The 24,827-nt window shown below is 45.6% G+C and overlaps 1 long non-coding RNA gene across 1 annotated transcript; it reads left to right on the top strand.

Annotated features, from left to right (window-relative positions):
* Nucleotides 1-5,927: 5,927 nt before the first annotated feature.
* Nucleotides 5,928-10,426, top strand: LOC112978691 (uncharacterized). Its single transcript, XR_010388171.1, has 2 exons — nucleotides 5,928-6,139; nucleotides 7,114-10,426. It is a non-coding gene; the product is annotated as an uncharacterized LOC112978691 (long non-coding RNA).
* Nucleotides 10,427-24,827: the final 14,401 nt, after the last annotated feature.

Here is a 24,827-nt window from a genome sequence, read left to right as displayed (position 1 = left end):
GACATCAGACACAAGCAAGACTGATACCTCTGGAAAGCACAAAAGCATGCAGTTCGTTTTAAGGGCTACCATTACTTACCTGCTTTGCACTGAGTATATGCTAACATACTTTGTTTAACAGGGCCCAGAGGGGGAAGAGTAGCACCAGCAGCAGAGGAAAATTTGCCTGATGGCTTCCTGAGGCACTATCAGGGTTTACCTGTAGTTTTGTTCACCAAAAACCTCACTTGCACTAGGCAGGGTCTAAGCATCTAATCCGGTCCCTTCAATAAACTGCAGATTCAGCCATCATGACTTCTGTATCATGATGGTATAATTGCTTATTGTTATGCATTTTTATGTGTACCATGGCTTTTGGGCAAAGTGACTGCTGGGGTGCACAGGCTTTCCTGCTGTAAGCTAATCAAGACTTATGCAAAAGGCTTGGCTAAGAACATGCATGCTGTGTAATCCCTGCAGTTACGCGACTGAAAAAGAACTTCCTGTGGAGCCCATTTAATCCACCCAGATGAAATTCATTTTGGATGGTTTCCATTTCTCAAATCATCATGGATAAAGGAAGAAGCAGCTTACCAGGTTGCAGAGAATATAACTCTTTTATGCAATTTTTAGAAACAGACGTTGCCTTGTTCACAATGGATCTTTTCTTGTTCTAGGATGTTTCTTCCTTTTTTGTAAATTTTCAGACCTGTCTGGAAACTCTTTTTTAATTCTAATCCTTTAATCTCAGCATGATAAAGTTTCTCTTAAAAGCTAGTGTCAGAAGTGCTCTTAAAAGTTGCTTGGAATGCACACAGCCTTTCAGAAGAAACTCAAACTCATGTTTATGTGTTCTTTTCACTAATTTAAATCATGTTGTCCCTTGTTAGGAGGTCAGAGCCAAACTGGCTACAAGTGAACCAAGGGAGCTTGTTCCAAGCAATGTGAAACTTTCCTGTTTGTGGTAATAGCAAGCTGAGGGCTAAATACTTTCAGAAGAAAAAAGTTGGCTGTGTGGGTGAAAGGTGGACAGGATTGCTTTTAATAACAAGCCCTTGTGTTTATATGATGTTTTTCAGTCTTAAAGATCCAGAAATACTGTTTATAGTATTTCTGTATGTAGTACACTGTATATAGCATTTACATCTCCAGCCATACATCGTTCTGGCTTGATTGTATTCCCACCAAAGTTTGGTCCTGGCTGAGTTCAGTCAAAGCTTAATGGCTTTGAAAATACTAAAGCAATTTCCTGGAGGGAGATGGGTGCTGGCTGCAGGTTAAAGGCCTGAGCTGTGCCTTGTTGGAGGGAAGTCTCCCAGTGCTGCCTGCTCTGTGGGGTCAGGGTGTGCTGCCGCTTGCCATGGAGCAAAGGACATCAACCCATACGGCGTTGCATCTCAAACCTGGTCTGCTCAGAAACATGACTTGCTACCATGTGATTTTCCTGGTTAAGCATTTTCCTGGTTAAATATTAAAAAATAAAAGGCTTTCTGGGAAGTAGTGGATGTGCATCACTGGGATGCACAAGTATTGGGTGGGTTTCTAGGCTTTGTTCAAAGATCGCAGCTCGATGTGGTTCCTGGTGCCCAGTGGGACAAGCTGGGGAGCATATGCGTGCTGCCCCGACCTACCACTTAAGGTTGCTCATCTCATGAAAAGCTCTTTGGTCAGAAATTTCCTTCTGTGAATTTACCTTTAACAGCCAATAGCTCTAGGTCTTCCTGTGCACCAGACTCCTGCTGGGTCTGTGGGATCACTTACAGCATTGCAGTGAATGGCACAGAAAGCATTTCTCTGCCAGCACAGTCCTTGTTCTCTGCTCTCTTCTGCTCTTGGAAAAGAGCACTATCACAGAGCTGAGCCTTTCAGCAAATTAAAAAAAAAAAAAAAAAAGTTTTAAAAGCCTATTTTCCTCTTCTTCTAATTTTCATTAAATAAAAACGGCCAACTTCAGCCCAGGCTAATCTTTTGAATCGCAAGAATGACTTTACCTTCATTTGATTTGCTTTTACAGCACAGCAGAGTCCTGGATCCAGGCTGAATTGCCTACTCTTCTTTCATTGGGCAGAAAAGAAAGTCCAGGCTGCATCAGCATCTCCTTAGCCAGGAGCATGGCCTTGGCAGCCCAGTGGCCGGTGGGAAGGTTGAAAGACACACATGGCCCTGGAGGCTGTCAGCCCTGCTGCCCATCCTGGGAGCCTGGGGAGGCTGGTGCCCAGTGTGGGCACTGCGAATACCCCTGCCCACTGCTCCAGGCCTTGCTTGGCAGCATTTGTCCAGTATCTACTGTCCTGCAATTTTTCTATCTCTGGCTACAGGCTTGAGCTCTTTAAGTGCCAGAGGATTTGCAGGCCTTTCCACGACCTTACTCAGTTTTAGCCTTTCAGATTCAGTGATGGTCCTCTTCTCCTCCTTGTCTCTGAGTTGTGTCCTGCTGGGATGAGAGCCAGTGCTTCCTTCGACTCCAATCATCACCACCTTGTTTTTGAGGATAACAGTCTCATAAACAAGATTAGATTCTTGTGTTTCAGTTTCACAGGGAAGATTAGTTTTTCTGCTGCAACAACTGAAAATTGAAGGTGGAATTAGACCACAATGAATTTGCTAATTTGGAAGTGCCTTTACACATCTTTCCTTTGTTTATAATACTTACTGAAGCACATTAATAACAGAACAGAAATCAAACTGCTTTCAGACAAGCCAGGTCATCAGTACAATAAGAACAAAGTATTTCATTAAAAAGAGCTCAGTGAGATGAAAGCACTTATGCTAAAACCAGCTTATAAGAAAAGGGCAACAAACTGCTATCCATGCCAAAGGCAAACCAAAAATAACCGGCAACAAACTGCTATCCATGCCAAAGGCAAACCAAAAATAACCAGCGTCTGCAAAGATACCAGTTCAATCACTGACTGAAAGGCCTCTTGTTCTGCCAAGCCCAAGGCAGGAGCAGTGCTGCCGTGATGGGACCCCGTCCAGTCCCTGCAACACGGGTGACCCACCAGCCCACCAGTGCCACCACGTCATTCACTGTGCCCTGCAGGCTCCCCCAAGCGAGGGGCACAGTGAGGCGCTGTCTTAGCATAACAAGTATCAGCCTCCCCTTGCATCTTCCTCCAATGCTTTCCTGAGCCCAGAAAGCAAAATATCTGTGTTCGCTGGTGGTTTAGCAGGGTGAGAGGCAACTCTGCCAGCTGGATTTAGCACTGTGGCTGGTCATCCTTTTTTGGGCAAGAATGGGTTTCTCCACATTGGGTTGAGGGAGGGTACTTTGAATTTAGCAGCCTTTTCCACAAATAGCCATGGGCAATTCAGCCCTTCCACACTTCCGGTAAATGGGAAGCTGAATTTCACATATTCGTAGAGGATAAGACTGACGCCGAGGAAAATGCCAGGCACCCATGTGTCTTTGTATCTGAATCTGACCTCACTTGTTTTGGCTTCAGGAAAGTCGGTCTGGGTTTAAATGGGAGCCATTCAAAGCCAGAGTTTAAATGGAGCATTTAAGGCTGCATTGTCCAAGAATAGCAAATGTCAAGAACTGTAGGTTTGTTACAGCAGTCTGACTCAGCTGATGGGTTTTCTTTGTAAAACTAGGATTTATGTGACCTCATGTCCTGAGATTTTCTACCAGTGGCCAATATTTGTGTGTCCTCTGGGACCACGAAAAGCAATACCGCATCGAATGTGCATGTATGAACATGGCGGCTGGCTCTTCGCGGACTCCAACAGTGAGATTTTGATCACTGATTTTGCTTCTGTGTTATATGAAACGGCCTGGTTTCGAAAATGGAAGCACATCCCCTCACAGTAACTATGTAGGCAAGGCTGTGCACTCTTAGAGCATGTTTCATTTTCACCCTAGATAACTGAGGATGTATTTTAAATTATCTTAGCAAGAAAGGCTTTCCTGCTATCAGCCACCCTTGTTCTTATCCTTGCAAACCACATTAAGGAAAGTAAAATGCGCGAAGGTGACAGAGAAAAGACTTTTACCGCCTTAGTCCTGCTGAGCAAGACATTTTCTCATGTGGTCCTCTCCAGACTCAGGGAGTTGAGAGTGCCCCTGTCATTCGCAGTCCTGAGGCTCGAGTCCTGCTTCCTGGCCTCACCACCTCTGTAGGAGTGAGGGGGAGGTTTTTCACCTGAAACATCCTCATACCGTAGCAGGTTAAAGCACTCTTGCATACAAGAGCTATGGTTAAAGATCTGGATGGTGGGAGTAAGGGAAGCCTGGAAAACAGATTTTTACTGTCCAGATGAAAGCTCTGACCCCGGGACTGTCACACAAAAGGTAAAGACCAGCTTTGCTATTAAACTTCTCAATGAAGACAGTGGCTGCTAACACAACCCAAGGCTCTTCATTTCCATTGGCATGCCCGGGTAGTAGCTGTTGAGGCCTTGAAGGCAGGAATACTTGGTCTGTGAACTGCAAGCAGCTTTGGTATGATATGGGACCTGGAAAAGTAGTCTTGGATTCTCCTTTGGATTCTTCTTTTAATTTAGGCTCAAAACTCAGTGCAGACTGCCCTTTAGCTGCATTGATGGCTTTGCTTGTGCCACTTCTCAGAGTGAAGCCCCCAAGTTGGAAATTATATTCCCAGCTTTTAAAACACCTGTTGATATGCTTTTCTTTAGTCTAAATTATCTGTGAAATTATTTTGTTTAGCTGGTGTAGAATAACACTGGCTGTTTGCTTACATTTCAGCAGAAGACAACTCTGCAACTGCAAGGATAATAGCGGTTTGTTCATCAGGTGTTGGCACTTCTAAAAATGGTTGGCAGTGTATGTTCAGAAACTGGGAAGGGATCTAATGATCCAGAACTAATCTAATTTCCATGGATATTTTACCTTAAATGCCACCTCAAACAAAATTTAAATACTGCTGAAAAGCTTAGGAAGGTAAATAAGATGAGTTTGAGTTAATGGAGAGAAACAGAAAATGATAGAGTTCTCAAGAAGGCTGAATTATCTTCTAGAGGTTCCCATCTCTCCCCATGGGTTATGCACCACCTGGTTGTGCTCGGGCAGTCAGCTAGGGCTATATACTTATTTTTAGTGCTCTGTGTAAGTGCCAGGACTACTTCTCTCTGAGCAGGCAAGTGCCAATTGTTTATGACCCGCTTGAACCTGGAGGCTCTGCTGTGTGATATGCTGAACACAGGACTGAGCCCAGATGTGCATCTTTATCCAAAACTCAGTACAGGGTCGGTCCACACAACACATTGAACATTAGCCAAGGCCATCCTGGGTGCTTGGACACCTATGAAAAGCTGAGCCTAAATGACTGGAGCTGAAAAGGCTTTATCACAGAGGATGTGGGGGAGGTTTGCTGCATGCTGCCCTCAAGGCTGTTACGTTAATATGTTGGTCAGCCCCAAAGGCTGCGAGGCTGCAACATAATTCTGCCAGTGTGTAATGTTAATAAGGGCTTGGCTTAACAGGCTATTACTAAAAGTTTAAACAATTAAACAAGTGAAAATAAGGCCTGTTTGAATCCAGGTACGCATATTAGAAAAATCATGCCAAGAGCATCAGGTGCAGTGGAAAAGGAACCAAAATAGAGCATAAAGCATGTTGAAATAGATGATTAGGCAAGGCAAAATCAATCAAATAATAGTCTCCCTGCTGAAAAGAGGGCATTTGGTTAGTGCCTCTTACTGAGGAAGGATTAGAGAAGGGTTACGTCTGTTACTGCTGAGGTGGAATTATTGAGGGAAATGAGAGAGACTTCTCTGACTTCCCTGCATTTATCCCTGCTGATAAATCCAGTCACAGTATACCACAGTACTTGGTATCTATGTATCCACCTACTTACCTACCTATTTTCCTTTTTATGGGAAGGAGGGAAAGGAATCAAGGGGTTTGGTAACATCAGATTCACACAGGATCAGCCCTTATTGCTGTGGGTCTTTTTTTTTTTTTTTTTTTTTTTTTGGACTGGGATCTCCCCAGTAGCTGGCTAAATCACATCCCTTCCTTCACTGTATGGGCTGTTTTCATCCCATTTTCCAGACACCCTGCAGAGTCCCTGGCCTCAGGACCAGGGGAAAGCTGAAAGAGAGCAAGAGAGCAAGAGAGCAAGGAGCAGGGAGCAGAAGTAAAATGGTGTGAGGAGGCAAACAAAATTGGAAGAAAAGAAGAGTGAAGTTGTTACAGGTATCATTCTGGGGTCCTTGCAGGTCCAGCAGTGGTGGCAGAGCATCCCCAGCTGTCAGGAGGGGTTGGGATGATCCTCAATTCATAGAATTGCATCTTTAAGGCATAATTAAAATTAATCCAGGAATATTTGCAGCTCCTCTGGCTACTTCTACGCTAGCAAATTAAGCAGAATCAGGCTACTTTCCACTGGAATCCAACCACCCCTACTGCTGAACTGCTAGCCTGGCCCCTGGCAGAGCTCTGCTGGGTGTTAATTAGCACTCTCCCAAACAATTCCCAGGCACAGTTCAGAAGCTAACGCAGCCTTGGGCCATCTCATTAGGCAGTGGCTACCCTGTTTCAGAAGCTGAAGGTTAAACAGACTTTCCATACCAGCAGGCCTCAAGGCCAAAGCACTGATCTGGACATATGAATTTTACTAGAATAGACATAATCTAAGTTTCAAATGTTTTTCTGCTGACCCTCTCCTTCCAGGGATGGCAGAGGGAAAGAGCAGGCAAAGGACCAACAGCCATGTGAATACATTGAGCTCTGCTGGTGTCTTAGAGGGGCTGTGTCCTCTCCATTGCTCCTTTGAGCTGATGGGCAACTGAAGCCCTTGCTGATGCTCTGAGCAACAGCAGCTTTGGTGGATTTCCATTTATAAGCTCTCTGTTATTCTTCTTATGCTTTTGCCTCTTTTCCAAACCCCCTTCTAATTCTTAGCTGCTAGAACAATTGGAATGAGGTCTGTCTTCTTTTTAGTAGAGTAGACAGATGAAACACAAGAGCTTCCTTATTTCTGTGGCTCCCTTCTGTTGATCTTTCCTATAAGATGTGATGTGTGAGGGTCATGCAGGGGAGGGAACCCTTCTGCACTGCAGAACTTGACAGCAGGCCTTGGTAAGCAGGAGCTGCATTCATGCCTGAGGCAGAGAGGGCTCAAAGGGAAAGGAGAAACTCACATTGCTGTTATGATTCCCCTCCTTCAGCCTGTGAAGACTCCGCATCTGCAGAAGCATCAGGACAGCCCATGTCCCACACCTGCAAGGCAGAACCTACTTCCAATAGAGCTTCTTCTCAAAACGGTTGGAGGGAGAGGCAGGCAGGTACAAGCAGAGGAGAGCATAACTGGGAAAGGATGGTGGAGATCTCCAGTTCTGATGACACAATGTCCCCATTGATCACAGTTCTTCCCTCAGACAATCCTCCCTTTCCCCTCTTGACTCTACACCTATGTCTGAAGGAGTCATATCAGTGAGCAGGATTTGTACTCCCTGTTTTAGATGACCAAAATGGAAATGAGACACATCTATGGCATTATAAAAGCAATCCAAGATCAAGCTGCCTATAAATCCCAGCTGCCCTTGTAGACCCCTCTGGGAAGGACCTCATGGCCATTTTGTTTGCCCAATCTTGACTGCATCACGTTGCTGCAAGAACAGATAAGAAAGAGGGATGCTGTCTGGGCTGAGAACAGCATAGCCACGCTGTCTCAATTGCAGGTGAGGATGTACATGGACCAGTGCTGCCGAGTGGCATGGGTTCAGATGTTCCCAATTTAGAAAGCACTAAATGTCACCTCAAGCTCACAGCTAAGTCTGGGGTGGTCTCCATGTAATGTGGGCATAATATTAGGAGCAGTAGAGTGTATGGGCATGTGTCCAAACTACAATGTACACACTGCTGCTGAAAAATAGCTAGCATTTAAACTGTTTGTCTCAGTATTACAGGAAAAATCCACTTTTGTGCTTCTTCCTTTCCCTAATGTAGATGGCTGGAGGGTGCAGAGAGCAGTGCATGGTCTCCCTGCAGCTCACCAGCTCTAGTCTGCCTAGCATCCTCAACTATTTAGCTTCAGGCATTGGCATGTGTGCAAGATACATCAGTCACTGCTGTGGTGCAGAAAACAAAGGAGATCTCAGCACAGCATGAGCCAAAGATGCCTGAAAAACAGTTGCTCTCTGTTCAAACATGCAGGCTGCATCCTTGCAAGGAGTTAAGCCAGCCAAGTATAAAATCTTGAAAAAGGAAAAGGATCTGCATTAATCTTCATCTGTTAGTGAAAGAGCCTGCTTTTTTACAAGCTGAAATTCGATGTTAATCAAATTGCTCACCTTCCTCCGGAGGAAATAAGCACACTGAAAAACAGTATGGGATTTGAGTATAAGTTGGCAGGCAAAATGTGGTAGCTCAAGTCAAGAGGCTTGTGCTAACAGGCAGCCTCTTCATTTGAAATGAATGCCAGAGTAATGCAAGCAGTGGGGACCCACCATCTCTAAAATGAAGTGGAAACCTCAGCTCCTGTCCAGGCTCTGAACCCCTTTTCACCTCCAAGTGAATGCTTTGGGGGAGCAGGCAGGGTACTGCAATAAATGCTGTCATTAACAACTCACTGCACAAAGAGGGAGGCAGCTGGACAAGAAAGACCCCAGGCCCTGGTGACCTGGTCTTCAAAGGCAAGAAGTGTCTGCAACAGCTGGTAGGGGCTGGGTTTTGTGGCAATTCCTCACTCTTCATCCAGCTCAAAAGCTGGGCTGATAAGAGCTAGTGACCTCTACGGATCTCACAGTGATCACCTTTAACAGAAGCCACCAAACTACTTTAATGTGACTTTCCTCCTATTGTGGGCCATGGGTTCATCATTTCCATGGGACAAGGCTCCATGTGGGATGGCCTGAGTCTTAACATGTCAGCATTTCCAAGAATCCCTGAACTTCCAGGAATCCCTGAATTTCCAGGAAATCACTCGTTCCTGCCTTTCTTCAGCAGTGCCCCTCCTACAAGCACAAAGTCAAGCATTTCATGTTTCAGCTGCAAAGCCTGGTGTCACCTCTTCCTAGGTAGTTGCACATAGTGGTACTTGGAGCAGCTGGACAGTGACAATTTTGAATGCTGTTCCCTCACTCTTTAACCTCTGTCCACATGACAGATACTTTGGACAACTGTCTTTCTTGCAGATAAACCATAAATCAGGTTTAATTGTTTCCAGACATAACCAAAGCTGCTCTCACTCACACTTCCACCTTGAAGCTGTCACTGACTGCAGCAACTTCTCATCACGCAGTGACTCAGCAGCTGCCGGGGCATTTCTGAGCTGCTTGTTTGGATGCTGTCATGTTCCTCCCAGGATCCCCTTGCAATTAAGGCTCCTGATGCAGTGCCAGAAGATCTGGGTTTGGTTCTTTGCTCCACAGTGAAGGTCTTGCTTTGCACGGAAGACATTTACGCATCTAACTCCTCAGTCCCTGCCCTGAGAATGGGTCCTGGCTGGGAGGCAGACAGGGGCTTGCTCAGAGCTGCCTCCTCCGTGCCCTGGAGGAGGCTTCATGGACACCGAGGGCAGGACAGGCTCACCTGCACCCATAGCAGGGCTCACAGGGAGGATGAGGAAGGCAGAGACGTGGCTGCTGGGCCTTGAGCCCACAATTTTTTCCCCTGTTTTTAAGATACAAAGGGCAGAATTGGTGGCATCCCCCCGGCTCCACGCCCTAAGCAGCGAGCAGGCAGCTGAGTGCGATGCATGATGCTCAGTGCTCATTGGGTTTCCTGGGGACTTACTGCACAAGTGTGAAAGCAGCTCGGTCCAACTTCTGGAGCCATCCTCTGTTTGTCATGGACCTGTAAGGGAAGAAAATGTCCTTAAGCATCTGACTCCTCCTATACTGTGGGAAAAAATCCCAGTTCTTGTTAAGTTCTGGTAAAACAGCATCACCCCTGAAGAGACTGAGTTCGAAAGTGCTTTTCTGGAGACTGCTTTGCACCCCAGGACAAGGCTCAGCCTGGCCTTGCTTGCAGAAATCAGACTTCTACATTTGCAAATACTTCAGAGATAAAGGGTGCCTCAGAAACTGGGAAGAGGATTATTTTGACTCCAGACTTCTGTGTTTCGACTCCATCCATGGATTCACAAACAGCATCTGGCATGCCTCTGCTCAGGCGTTCTCGCAGGCTATAAAATGTTGTGAGTGCAAAGACAGGGAAAAAAAGATATCGAAGTCCCTATGGGTATCTTTTCTTAATGATTCTCTTCTGATATGACACTGAGTTTGTGGCAGTTTTAATGACTGGTCTGTTCATCAATGTCTAAGCTCTGCAATGAAGTATGTTAGCCATTCCCCACTTGACAGAGGAAATGCCTTGATATTCATCCACACAGTAAATAAAGTAAGACCAAACAGAAAGATAATTGAGGAAAGATATCCAATGGAGACGCAAATTAGCCTCCCTGTATAAAGGCAGTTATAGATCCTGGGATTTTGTGTACTTATTACTTCTATTAAATGTGACATATTGAAAGCTTCCCTTTGCCAAAAATGTGCTCTCTTTTGCTTCCTCCCTGACCTTGCTGAGCCAGTTCATGAACAAAGGGGCAGATTAAAGGAGAGATAAAATACAATTTATTAGACACTTGGGACTTTCGGAAAAACTGCCATGTATAAAATCTTCATGAAACATATGGTATTTTAAAATGTTTTATTTTGCTGGGGATTTTGAACTGACTAATTGCCAGTAACATTCAAAAGTTCAGCCTTTCTCTCCAGCAACTCTTCCCTCGCTTACAAGGAGCTCTGGCCATTCCTGTCATAACAATCCTTGCTGTTTCCTCCTCTTTTCTCTTTGCATCATAGCTTGCAGGACACACTGCGTGATCTGGGTGAAAAGAAGCACTAAGTATGCCTTTGCTCTGGGTTACAGAGCAGTACTCAATAACTGAGGGATGTCTCTCAAGGCAAGATGGGGAGGTCTTCTTGACCTGAGAACTGCCTGGCACGTCACCATGCAGCCAGTGCAGCTCTGTCCTCTGCAGCCCAAACGTATATGGTGATGGTGGTTGGGTCAGTTAGCAGGCAAGTGGCTTTACAGGGAGTCCCAGTAGTGGGTGGAGACCATGAGGCACAGCACTTCACCAGGTGCTGATTTCTCATCGACTTCAGGCAGGCATGCGTAAGTACTTTTCTTCTTCTAGCCATAAGAGCCACCTGTGACTCCGGTCTCCTCTCCCAAAACTGGCATTTGCTACTTTAGTGCCCCATGGGTTTCAGTAGGGACACCCAGTTCCCTATTCACAGTGAGGCTGGACGCAGGTCTCGGTGATGACAACCTCTACACTACCGCTGCATAAACGTGAGGAGCTCTCATGTCCAGTCTAGCACTTCCCAGCTGGGGTAGTTGAAGGCAGCAGTCCTTGGCAGGCATGGATTTACTAACAAAGCTACATGGCCATGAGCCTCATGAGTGCTGGCCACTGTGAGGCTCAAGTATGTATGCCAAGTGATGTGACAGCGGCAGGACATGTAGCATGGCTGGATCTGGCATTGCTGGATGCCACTGGAGACAGTATCCTACACCAGCCCGGAGCAATGCATGGGCGCAGAGTACCCCCAGGAACTGGAGGCATATTTTGCCAGGGAGAGGGTCAGACACATCTGTTCCCATGCTTAGCGAGAGTTGTGATAACTGTCTGCATCAGCATTTCAAGCCTTCAGGAGATACGAGGCAATTCGGCTTAGCTTTTTCACTGCAAGCTAAATGATGTCAAATTTAACCTCTGCTGCCAGAGGCTCAGATCACACTTGGGCACTTACTACTGCTGAGGTGCTTTGTGATAACTTGCCAATCTGCAATAACATGATCATGTGTCAGAGCCTTTTAACTAACGTAAATCAGGGGCAACTCCGTTAAAGTCAGTTCCACCAGTGCAAAGCATCAGAATCAAGCCCTCTGTGCACTTATCAGCTAGCCTAGTCCTGTTAGTCATCGGTTACTCAAACTATACAAAAAAAAGCCTGGCTGACACATATTAAAATAACTGCTTCAAGCTAAGATTTATGGGAAATGGGCCATGTAATGGGAAACAAATCCTTCCTTCTGAACTCACATGCAACTTAATAGTTTTACCATCTTTTGCGTGGCCTTGCCAGTCATCTCTTTTCATATTTTTTTATTAACATTCTTTGGGAGGTCATGGGTAGCTTCTGGAATTTTCTTATTTAGGAAATATCTTTACTTTGGACTGAGTCAACATAAAGGGCTTGTGTAGCGTAACGAGAAAAAAGACAGTTACGAGAACTGCTGCACTCACATCACACATCGTGAATTCCAGCAAATGCACCAGCAAAGCCGTCGGGATGCTAGCAAGCTAGCAGGGACATAAGGTGCCTTGTAATAAACACACAAATATATTCATATATACATCAGTGGTCTACACTGATACCGGCTTCTCGGACAGTGAGCCAGCAGCCAGGGTCCTGAGTAGCTTAAGCAGCTCCCCATTACCAGCAATGTGCTGCCCCTGTCCATATTAATGGACTATAATCAGGTCATTTGCCAACCCCATCCCCTCTTGTTTCCTTTCTTCCCCAAGAACTTCACTGTCCTGAGAACTGACCTTATTAATGCCCTGGGTTTCAGCATTCAAGGTTTTCTGACTGACAGCTTGCCCAGGAAAAGGGGCAGAAAAGAGACCCCAACATGGCAAATGCTCTGATTGCATTGCAAAGATGCAGGCGTTGTCCTCTTAGCCAAGCACTTTCTAAGCAATGGTGGTGCAGTCTGTTCTTGAAAGATTCACCCTAAAGAAAGTCCATCCTGAAAAGAAGAGACTGGCCTGCTTTCAGCTAGGAAATATGGACCAACTGAAATTGCTCTGCTGCACAGCTTGCTTTAAGTCAAAAAAATCCTGGATGATTTCCTTTCATATTGAACTGCAGAGGGGAAGGAGGACTTGCAGCAGTTCTGTTCTGTGTGATGCCTGACCAAGCTCTGCCCGAAGAGCTCAGGGAAGGGCTGCCCCTGGGCGTGTGTACCATGTGTCGGTTACAGGCAAAGCTGCTCCAGGCTTTTAGGTGAGTATGGGGTCCCTAAGCAGAACTGGGGCACCTCAGTGCTACCCTCTTTGACCTTTTAGCAGGAACTGATCAATGGTTTTGAAGAGATCAGTTATGGATGCAGATACCTGAGGCAGGAGGAAACCACCTCCAGGCTCACTCATACCATCAGGTTATGCTGGCTGAGACCTGCCCTGAGCCAGGATAACTACCCTGTGCGTGTTCCAGGCTAGCAGACAAGTATCCTTGTATTAGTTTAGCCTGCAGAGAAAAGAGGTTAGGTAGCCCTGCTAGAGGCCAAGAGGGAGCCCCTGGATGGTTTGTGTAGCTCTCTGGTGGTCCTTTCTTACACCCTGTCTGAGCCTTATAACGCTTTGTCAAGCTTCCCTCTATAGAGGCTGAGATTTCACCATCTCAGGTGGGCGTCTTTTAGGCTGTATTGTTAAAATGACGATCCCCAAGAGAGGAAAATCAGGCCTGTTGAAATACAGAGGTGTAGAAAAGTATGTCTGCAAAAGGATGTGAAGCTTTCTTTTCTATAATACACACAAATCATTCTTTAGCTAATGGCTCTCTCTTACGTAGTTCGGAAATCCTTCATGGGACCAGCTGGCATTATAAGCCAGTCATTTCCATGGCTTTTAGCAGGATGTTCATTAGAATCCACACAACTTTTACCACCAGATTATAGCAGTTATGAAGTTAGTGAAATGAAGAATTTAAAACCTGGTGCAGCTATGCTAACTGATGTTCCCCATATGAATGTAAATCTGTCACTTGCTTTGCAGTCCCCTGCAAGGTCACAAACCACAGATACGCAACAGGAGGAATTTGTGACCGTCAGCAAAAGACGGAGAGGAAGCCAGATCTGTGTGTGTTAGCACATTAGTCATTGTTGTTCACAGGGTTATTTTTAACTTCCTGTCTTTCTCTAGAGCAACTTTTTCATACAACATTTCTAAAAAGGAAAGAGGGCCTTGACATTGCAGTCTTGTCATGCTGTGAGAGAACAGAGTGTCTATGAGGAAGAGAGATACCCAGCCCATTGCAAAGACAGCCTTCAGGCCGAGCAACCTAGATTTCAAGAGACCAGCAGTATAATCCTCTGTCTTACCTCTGCATTGCCAGCTAATACATGGAGGGGGCACAGCTGCATGGACCTTAGTGGTTGATCTACCACCCGGGATCCCATCTCAAAACTTCAGTGTTTGAATTCCGAGTCATTTAAGATTGATAGACCAAAGCAATAGTGCTTCAGAAACCACCTTACCCTGTAGGGGATGGATTAAACCTGCTGAAAAAGCTCTGAGCATCTCCTGGATCGATTAGCCTGTAATGATACAAAATCTGCCCAGGCCAGGTAGGGACATGAACATGCTCAGACCTGCAAGCATGGTGTTGCCAGTGCAGAGAGGCCTTTTCTCACATAAGAGTCAGTGACACCCAATGTTTTTACTGCTGTTTCATTCTATTGTCTGTGTTCACTGAGGTGACACATAGCCGAATTCAAGGATCAGTCCTGGAAAAGGCTTTTGCCAAATGGTCAGAAATCCTGGATCTACGAACAAGGAGACTCTTTGTCATTAGCAAAGGGTACCACGACTCCAAGTATCCTCCTGTAGGTGGAAGAAAGAAATGGCAACAGTGGGGCAAAAGTACTTTTGCTGCAGACACTAGTAACAACAGTTTCATGAGAAAAGACAACTTAGTTGCAAACTCTTTCGGTGTACCTGCACCGTCTGCTGCAGTCCACACCTGTGCTCCGAAGCTCAGATGTGAGGGTTTTCCTTGCTCCCTGCTCTAGTGACCAGGGAGAGGAGGACTTGCGGCCAACTACCACAGGTCAGAGCAAACTCCCAGGCCATTCTGATAGAAATTCAGCCCCACATTTCTTTGTGTATCAAAGTAATGAAGTTGTTACACTTCCAGTGTGCTTACAGACCAACAAACTTTCCTCAGTATGCCCTCAGTGAGGAGTCTACCATTACCAAAACCTGGCTATGTACCAGCGGGGAGCAGAGGCTTGCCAAGAATGAGATGTGTGTCTTTAGGAACGAACAATTCCTAGTGGCTAGAGGGTGATGGCCAGAGGTACATCTGCAGTGTGCATTACCTTTGAGGACAGGGTTGACCTAGTGCACAGCTCCATGCAAAATGCTATCCAGCTCCAACAGGGAGGTAGGTTACGAAGAAGCAGCCCGAAAAGGCTGTTGAAGGAGAAAGCAATTCTGCAGTGGCTTCCCCACTGTAGCCTGCTGGTGAGGAAGTGTCACCCTTCATGCCAGCACCTCGGCTCAGAGACACCCAGCATCACAGGTGGATCCCTGGTACATGACAGTGGTGGCATCTGCTGTTGCTTGAAGGTGCTGATTGGCTCAAGCTCTTCAGTGCTCCCCAGCCCTGCTCAGTACTTGCAAGAAGTTAATGCGTAGCTCCTAAGCCAGCCTTGAAGCTGTGGTTTTTGTTAGCTTCAGGAAAGACCACATTAATCTCAACCTGACCTGTTTCTTTTAAACCCTGGTAGAGCAGTTACTCAGATTAGGGACAAAATTCACAGAATGTAGCAAATCTTTCTGAAAGGTTTCAGTATCAACAGAAATTTCAGCTTATTGAAGCAATTTCCTGACTCTCTTAATCTAACCTGTAAACCCAGCACTTTTTTCCTGAAGGGCAGGGAAACATTCAAAAACCTATTACATTCTCTACTGTTAGCTCTTTCTATGGGAAAATGGAAGTTGGCTATAGGAGAAAATGAACAATAGTAATATCCAGTAAGTCACTCCATGGTATTTTAATTGTGTAACACTAAAAATCACAGAAGTATTGTGTCTATCTATGTGGAATACTTGGGGCTGGATTCTGGCTTTCTCCCAGTCTCTGTAAAGCAGAAATATCTCAACAGTGCAACACTGGGGAAAACCTGGGAACAGAGATACAGATCTGTCCCTTTGTTCTTAAATTCACTGTCAAATACTTTAATTAAATTGAATACCAATCCCTCCTCTATGATTTAGTGAAGGTAATGCCAAATAATTGCTTGAGATAAATAAGCCATGTTGTAATACCTTTAAGATCAGAATATCTGTGGAGATTTTCTCTAAAAGCAGCCACAGATTTCAGCCTCTTTTAAAGCTTCTGCTTTATTTTATCATTTTTTTTCATTGAGGTGTCTAGCTGGTGTCAGAAAGGGAGTAGCCAAGTCTCAGCATGGCAGCTTGTGTTTGTGTATGTTGGGCTAGAGAAGGCAAAAAGGCTGGCTTCTGTGAGAAGACCCTGTTGTCCCCAGTAAGCCATCACCTTCAGTGCCACATGCACCTCATTTCCCCCACGGACGGTGCCAGCAGCTGCTTATCGCTGCTCCCCAGCTGCCAGGCTCTGGTATTTTGTGTCAGTCAAGGGTCATTGCTGGAAAGTCCAGGATGTCGAGACCAGAGCACTGAACACACTTTCCTTTCAGCTTCTGCAATTGTTTCTTTCGGGTTGCCACTACGTTCACACACTCATCTTTCCCATTGGAAGAATTAGGTGACCAATTGCTGGAGAATTTATCAAAGGCAGTGAAATTAAAAGGATAGAGGGCATTCAATTCATGGGGTTTGCAAAGTACATCCTGAGCTGCTCATACACAAAACACCCTTCAAAAGGATGGAGTGATTTACATGCTGAAAACAGTGAAAAAGCACCAGAGTCAGATAAGAAACAAACTGATATAATGTATACATTGTCCTTGGGCACTAAAATACGCTGCACAATCCCAAAGGCAAGTCCCTATACAAATGGATTTTGGTTCTAGCAAAATGGAGACTGTGCAGCTTTTTGGACTTTTAAGAACATGTAGTTTTCTCCTGTGTTTCTCAGCCTACTCTGCTTCGCACATATCACAGAATCACAGAATGGTTGAGGTTTAAAGGGACCTCTGGAGATCATCTAATCCAACCCCCCTGCTCAAGCAGGGTCATCTAGAGCAGATTGTCCAAGATTGTGTCCAGTTGGGTTTTGGATATCTCAAGGATGGAGACTCCACAGCCTCTCTGGGTAACCTGTTCCAATGCTCAGTCACCCTCACAGTAAAGGAGTTTTCCTGATATTCGGTTGGAACTTCCTGTGTTTCACTTTGTGCCTGTTGCCTCTTGTCCTATAGCTGGGCACCAATGACAAGAGTCTGGTCCCATCCTCTTTACACCCTCCCTTCAGATATTTACACACATTGATAAGATCCCCCCTCAGCCTTCTCTGAACAGTCTGAACAGGCGGATCAGTTCCAGCTCTCTCAGCCTATCTGCATATGAAAGATGCTCCAGTCCCTTCATCATTTTTGTAGCCCTCCACTGGACTTGCTCCAATAGCTCCATGTCTCTTTTGTATTGGAGAGCCCAGAACTAGACACAGCACTCCAGATGTGGCCTCATCAGGGCTGAGTAGAGGGGGACAATTACCTCCCTCAACCTGCTGGCAATACTTTTCCTAATGCAACCCAAGATACCATTGGCCTTCACCACCAGGGCACCTTGCTGGCTCATAGTCAACTTGCCCACCAGGACTCCCAGGTTCTTCTCCGCAGAGCTGCTTTCCAGCAGGTCAGCCCCCAGCCCGTACTGGTGCATGGGGTTATTCCTCCCTAGGTGAAGGGCTGTACCCTTCCCTTTGTTGAACTTCAGGAGGTTCCCCTCTGCCCATCTCTCCAGCCTGTCGAGGCCTCTCTGAATGGCAGCACAGCGCTCTGGGGTATCAGCTGCTCCTCCCAGTTTTGTATCATCAGCAAACTTGCTGAGGGTGCACTCAGCCCCTTCATCCAGGTCACTGATGAATAAGTTGAACAAGACCGGTCCCAGTACTGACTCCGGGGGGACATCACTAGCTACAGGCCTCCAACTAGACTTTGCACCACTGAGCACAATCCTCTGAGCTCTGCCTTTCAGCCAGTCCTCAGTCCACCTCACCTTCTACTCATCCAGCCTGCACTTCCTGAGCTTGCCTAAGAGGATGTTATGGGAGGCTGCGTCGAAAGCCTTACTGAAGTCAAGGATCCTGAACTCCACCATCTCATGGTCACTGCAGCCAACCTTTACATCTCCAACCAGCCCTTCCTTGTTTGTTAGCACAAGGTCCAGCAGCATACCTCTCCTCATTGGCTCATCCATCACCTGTGTCAGAAGGTTATCATCAGTGCTGTCCAGGAACTTCCCGGATTGCTTGTGCCTTGCTGTGTTGTTCCTCCAGCAGATATCAGAGTGGTTACAGTCCCCCGTGAGAACCAGGGCCTGTGATCTTGAGGCTACTTCCAGCTGTCTGTAGAAGGCCTCATCTACTTCCTCTTCCTGATGAGGTGGCCTGTAGCAAACATCCACAACAGTGTCACTCATGTTAGTCTGACCTTTAATGCTTACCCATAAGCTCTCGACTCACTCAGCATCCACCCCTAAGCAGACCTTGCCCAGATGAATGCCAAGAAAGAAAAAAAGAGAGAATCTTTTTTTGATATGACCCACAAAAAAGTCTTACAGAATATTGGGTTTTCCAAAGCCACTTGAAGCACCTAACTTCACAATTTGACTCTTGCAAACCTCATCAGCAGTTGTCTCACCCTCATGTACCAAATGTCTGCAAACCCCTCAGACGCCGACGTTTAAGTCCCCTAGGTCAGTGATTTTCCATCCACAGTTCATAGCATCATAGTTCAGATGTCTACCTCTTTGAATTTCAGCATAGTTACTAAAAAACAAACCAACTGTCAGCAGGCTAATTTTCATTATATAGAAGTGGACATCTACCCTGAGGTCTGCAAACTGGCAAAATGAAATGTCACAGCCCTCCAGATGTAAACATCTGTTTCTGGGCACACCCTTGGAAGGATGCGGCAAGGCCCATGCTTTATGTGCAAGGTCAGCAGTCAGGCAGCTCCCAGGGGAAATGCACGCAGCTGTGGTTCCCTTAGGGGAGATGAACCCATATCTCCTTCCTAGTTGGTAGACGCTCTATGTATCTGGCTGATAGAGACTCTGGAGAGGGATTCAGTAAGTTTGTCTTGTAAAAGGTGTTTTATTTCCCTTTCACTGGGACAGAGGAAAAGAAAGACAGCATGAACACTGAGGTACTCACCTGGGAATGGGGAGACACACTCTAAATCCCCACTTAAAGGAATAGCTGGTATAAAATACATATTTTTCATTCATTTTAGGGGTGAATAAAATCAGATATATGCCCTCAGGTCAATATTATCGAGTCATAGTTATTTGCATGCACTCAGTAGCCTAATGAATATTTACTTTTTCTATGCATACAAGAAAATAAAATCATTAAGAGATGTTTACTTTTGTGAAGAACATCAAACTCCAGAATACTTGTTAACATAGTGAATTAGGTTAAAAACAGTGCAGTCATTAGAAACAAGCAAATAAATAATGAACGAGTGACTGCTGCAGTAGATAAGCTAAGCCCCAAACAAGCATCCATCCCTCCTTAGTCCTAAAGGCCTAAAAGGCAGAGGCACCCGGACAGTGACAGAAGTGCTTGGGACTGAAATGGTGTTTCAGTCTTTTTGTAGCAAACCTGAGTACCTCTGTTTTCTACCTGTCTCTCCTCCCTGGTGGCACTGTGTTGGTGTTAGCAGCAACAGGTACTTTCAATCATCAAAATATTATCTTCCTCATCCAGTTCACAAGACAACACCCAGTCCTGCAAGTCTGTGCCGAGGTGAGCTTCCCTGGTGGAACTGGCAAAGGAAACCTGGGTGCACCTACTGGAGAATTTTATCTTGGATTGGGCATGTGCTTCTGGAGAGGCTCTCGCTATTCTCCCCACTCGCTGCTTCAATTTACACCAAGCAACAGTGCTGGAGCAAATAACTAGAGTCTTTTAGATGCAATGAAACTGGGTGTTGCAGTCCTGGAGTGTGCTCCAGAAGGGCCAGGCTGGAGCTAGTCCAAGGTGACCCCCCAGACACAAGCAGTGCTAATGATAGTGCCTCCACACCAGCTCCTTCACTCTCCAGCCCTGCTCCTATTGCACTACACTGCTTGCTGATAGACATGTAGCCCTCGTAAGGCAGTTAAAACTGCAGCGGGACTTTTCAGTAAGGCAGCAAGGCCCACCGTGGTATGTGCCAGCCTGGGTGTAATCAAGATGAGAGAGCCACCTAAGCCCCGATGGGTTAAGTACCAGTAGGGTTAAAATGCACCAGGCTGTGCAGCTAACAGCACAGTTTGAGCTTTCCCCAGCCCAAGTGATCAGGCACTCTCTAACAGCTGGGCTGGCTAGGAGCAACGCTTGAACACCTGAGCAATGCCAAGCTGTATGGTAATGCAGGAACATTTCCCTTCCTCCCCACTCTCATCCCTCCTTGCCTCCTTTTGCTCCCACCTACCTCCCCCAAATATCATCCCTTCTTTGCCACAGAGTATAGATTTGCAGGAGAACTTTATTTCCAAGTGTGTCGCTCTGCTCTTCTGTGGCAGAAGGAGATAATGCAGCTCCAGGGCTGGGTGCATGACTTACTGTGACACCCATGGAGGCAGAAGAGGGAGCTGGCAAATGAGGCGAGGCTCTTTGTTAGCTGCTGTCAGAACAAACCCCACTAATTGATTTCCAAACTCCTGTTACTGTTTGCAAAGGCAGGGCTGCAGAGCCCGCTGCCAAGAGCATGTTGCATTTATTTGAACTGGTTGCTTAAGGCAGTGTTTCAGGATGGGACTGGGTTGGGTTTTTCTGCATGCACATAAAAGCCGAATAATTGGCCAAGGGCTCCCTCTGCGTCCACTGCTTGGCATAACTTCTGCTGTCCTTGCTTGGGGAACAAAACTAGAAAAGCCTGGATTTGGACACACGCTTCTAATTGGGTTTAGTACCTCGGTCCAGCATCATTGATAAGATTGTCTCTGGTTAACTTTGGAGGCAACAGATGAAGCACCCAAAGGAGGTCATGGCAGCCCGCTACACTCTCCGGCTTCTTTGCATTTTTCTGCTGGACTGAGAGATTTTATTTTATAAAGAACAGCATGTCAATATCAAATTATATTTGTTTTGAAGGCATGAAGGGCTATTTGCACCTTGTGCTCCTTTTGACAAATGGAGCTTAAATCCTACTTGTGGAGAGCCTCAAGTGTCTGTAACAGAGCAGGTGAAAGGAAGGTAAGATCGTAATTCTAAACATATGAGATTTTGTGTAGCTGTAAGGCCCTTATAATTCATAAATGAAATATTGTTGCATCACTGCAGCTCTTATCTGTGGCTGCAGGCGGTGACACCAAATGCACTATCTGCAAAGTCCGCAAAAAAGAACCACCCTTTGGAGGAATGAAAGAGATGGGGCTCTCACCAGCCTGGAGCTTACACAAGGAAGTCAGAAGGATGTTTATTTTTTGGATGCAAATGCTGTACTGCAAATGAGAGAGCTTGTCTGGTAAAATCCCACAACCCAGCTGCAGGTACAATTCCCTTTTACCGTTCCTGAAATATTTATCATCCAGGCTTTCCAAAATACACTGCTAATCCAACAGATTGCAAGAGAGCAAAAGAGATTTTTCTTCTCAAGTGTCCCCCGCTGTGGGTTTTAAAACATTCTTCAGATCTGCAAGGAACTTGGACTGAATATGGACTCTGTGCAAGCACAGGAAGAAAACCTTCTGCAAAGATTTTCCCATCCCTTTCGTGCAAGTGTGAAAAACTGCAGAGCAACAGCTTTCCAATGCACAACTCAAAAGCGCCTCCTCTTTTTACTGCCACCTTATCCCCTCTCCATTTCCAGACATGCAATCACTCTCTCCTTGCCAACAGAGCGTTTGCAGCAGCGTGCCACCCGCTCCACTAGTATTTCTAGCCCCCCCCCCAGCCATGTCATTCCAACATGGAAATGCGAGAGTGGTTAACAAAACACAATGCAACAAGCCTGGCTTCAGCTTCATTCCTGGCACATCACCTTTGTGACAGGCAAATAATCTACCTACGTCACTCCGCAGCCTGGGTCTGCAGTCTAAGGCTGTAAATATTTAATGGCTTCATAGCCAGGGAATGTGCTTTTTTCAGCTGATAGGAGGTCTAAGAGGCTTCTGTTTTTCTACTTAGGGATGCAGCTCTTCACATGAGCTGTCAGTCCAGAGGAGATGACACTCAGCTCCCCTCCTTGTGCTGAAACGGAGCTAGCGTTAAATATCCCTCTGAGGAAGCAATCGCTCAACACAGCTAATGCGGGACCAGCAGGGCCAATCTCTCCCATCCCCGCACATTTGGACAATAATCAGCGATATACCAGTGCCATGGGAATGGCATATTTCTGCATTCATGCAGTACCAAAATCTAGCACTGATCTTGCCAAGACATCTGCCAGATGTGTCTTGCACCCTGCTCTGGGCTGCTGTGCATGGTCCTGCTCTGCGCTACCTTCCACTCATGATGGAAAGCCAAGTGAGTCCTCCAAACCATGCCCTGCAGCAGTGCCACAGCTGGGAATGAAAGCAGAACAGCAGGAGATCTTCTGATGCCATGGTGGCTCTGCCTGGGCACAGGGAGCACAGCATACCACAGGTCCCTGGGACAGGCAGGCTGCAGAGCTGGGAATTTATTTATTGCCTTTCAAGAGGTACTTATCTCTGGGTACATCGGTACTTAGGTCTGGAGCAGGTGGGGAAATTATATCACTAGTATTTTAACATCCAAAAAGGAAACTGTATTGAAAGAGAATCCTTTTTCCTCCATGGGGAGTGTCTTCCTGAATGAACTTCTGCTTTTCCAAATCTTTTGGAAACAAAAGCTTTCATAATTGTTCCCATATCATACTTCTGGGTTTTGGTCAGAAATTACATTTTAATTTTATAGTTTTAGAAAGCAAAGTGAAACCCTGAATGAAAACCTACTTCCATTGTTTCTGGTCAATGCTTTGCTTTATGCTTTTGGTTAGAAGTTTTCGTTTGTCTGTTTGAAGTTTTGCCTTTCAGTGGCTCTTTGAAATTATGAATATGTTTTCTGAAATCTTAGAATTTCCCTAAGAACAGGCCCAACACTTCCAGCTACAGGTCTTGTAGGACTGACCCGTATAAACTGATTCCTAGAAGACTCATTGTGAAAATATCCTTCTGCCGTGAGGGGAGCAAACAGGAGATAGGGACAGAGCTCTGCTTACCCACAGGAGACGGTTCATCATGGCCCCGTGCCCCAAGAGGAGATGAGTCTCACTAGGACAAACTAACTCTACTCCATTTTCCCTGCGGCTGGCTGATAGATAGGAACCTCCTTGCATACCTGTTGCCCACACATTTTTTGGCTGGCTAGTCTTATTGGCCCCAAAAGACTTTCTTGTAGGTGTCATATATGACAGCTGCAATCTCTCGGTTTCCAGGAGCACTGCTCAGCTCCAGAGAGTTGGACATCGGTAGCTGAGACTCATTTGTGGAGAACAGTCTTGCTCAGCCTCCTCCTGCACCAGGCATACGGAGGGGAGATGCTGTGTGCGTAAGCTGGCTGCAAATGAGCACTGTTGGGAGAGATCACATTCACAAAAGAATCGACAGTATTGCCCATAATATAACAGGACTGGCAGTATATACATTTAGGGGTGTGGGCTGTGTGCTTTTTTTCTTTGCCTTTTATCATTCAGATAAATTTGGGAAGGGTTAGGTTTTTATTGTCTGCTTCTAGTTAATATGGCAAAAGGCATATCTGATAGCCAAGTGATTTCTATGCTAATTCTCAAAATCTTCTTTCAAGACATGGGATTATAAGGCCTTCTTGTCTACATAGTTTAAAGAAAAAGTTATATGGACTAAACCAGAGAATTTTCTGCAACTTCCTCATCTGAAGATTGCTAAACTGTTTGAGCCAAAACATTCCTAATACTTCAGCTGGAGCCAAATAACCGAGCATGTGAAATGTTAGCCTGAACAATTAAAATCTGGCAAAGTCTAGGGAACTAAAACAATGTCTTATAAAGGAAGTGACCAGACAACTTTATTTGAGACATGAATAACTTGCCGCTTAATACCAATAACGATCATGTTCCTATTGGTTTAACCAGGTGCCAAATGGGATTGTTGTCTTATTTGCAACTTATGGTCAATAAACAGTAACAAGATGTCTCAAACGACTAGAAAAAGCTCAGATGGCAGCAAACTGAATTTTTTATCCATTTTCCAAAATCTTGTTTCTCACTCTCCCTGCAATACTTTTGTCCTAGACACACATAACAAGGTGCAGCAGTGGCAGAAAGCCCTGTTGCAATCAGCCTACCACGCTTCAGTGACCCAAATGCTTCTGTGTTAAATCACCGACATTGTGCTCTCTTGCTCTGAAGTGCACAGTCACGCTCTTACATAATTGCTTGTTAGTCAGCATTTCATCACTCTTTAACTGTTTTGATAACCATGTTTCTAAGAACCAGGACTTGGTTCTAAGCACCAGGTCAGCGCACATTGTCAGGCTGCAACAAGAGAATACTCAGCTTTGCATCAGCTGTGGCCAATGCCATTTCCATTTGAAGCATGATGAGGCTGTGACCAAGATGAAAGGGCAGTAGTATTGTTCTGTTTTTCTAAAACAACAGCCCTGATTCAGAGAAGCCGTTCAAAACCTGAAAACTTGGGGCCTACCCCATATTTGTGCACATGACCTAATTTTTTAGTAGAGCACAGTGGCTGTAATACCAGTGCTTAATCATGGAGCAAACCACACAAACAGATTTCTAGTTTACATGCCTTTGAATGCACCTCTGTTTTTTTGCTGTGACAATTTCATCACTATTCTGAAAAACCTTTTAAAAAGTTCCTTCTTGCATCGTTCTGACACAAATCCAGTAAATCCTTTATGTTCACAGATTCTGAGTAGTTTGTAGTGATTCAGGTGTGAGCAGTTCACAGACTGGAGACTGCATATGAAAGAAAAAAGTGACT

This window comes from Dromaius novaehollandiae, chromosome 3 (assembly GCF_036370855.1).
Source record: "Dromaius novaehollandiae isolate bDroNov1 chromosome 3, bDroNov1.hap1, whole genome shotgun sequence".
NCBI lineage: Eukaryota > Metazoa > Chordata > Aves > Casuariiformes > Dromaiidae > Dromaius > Dromaius novaehollandiae.
This window is presented reverse-complemented; position numbering and strand designations above follow the sequence as displayed.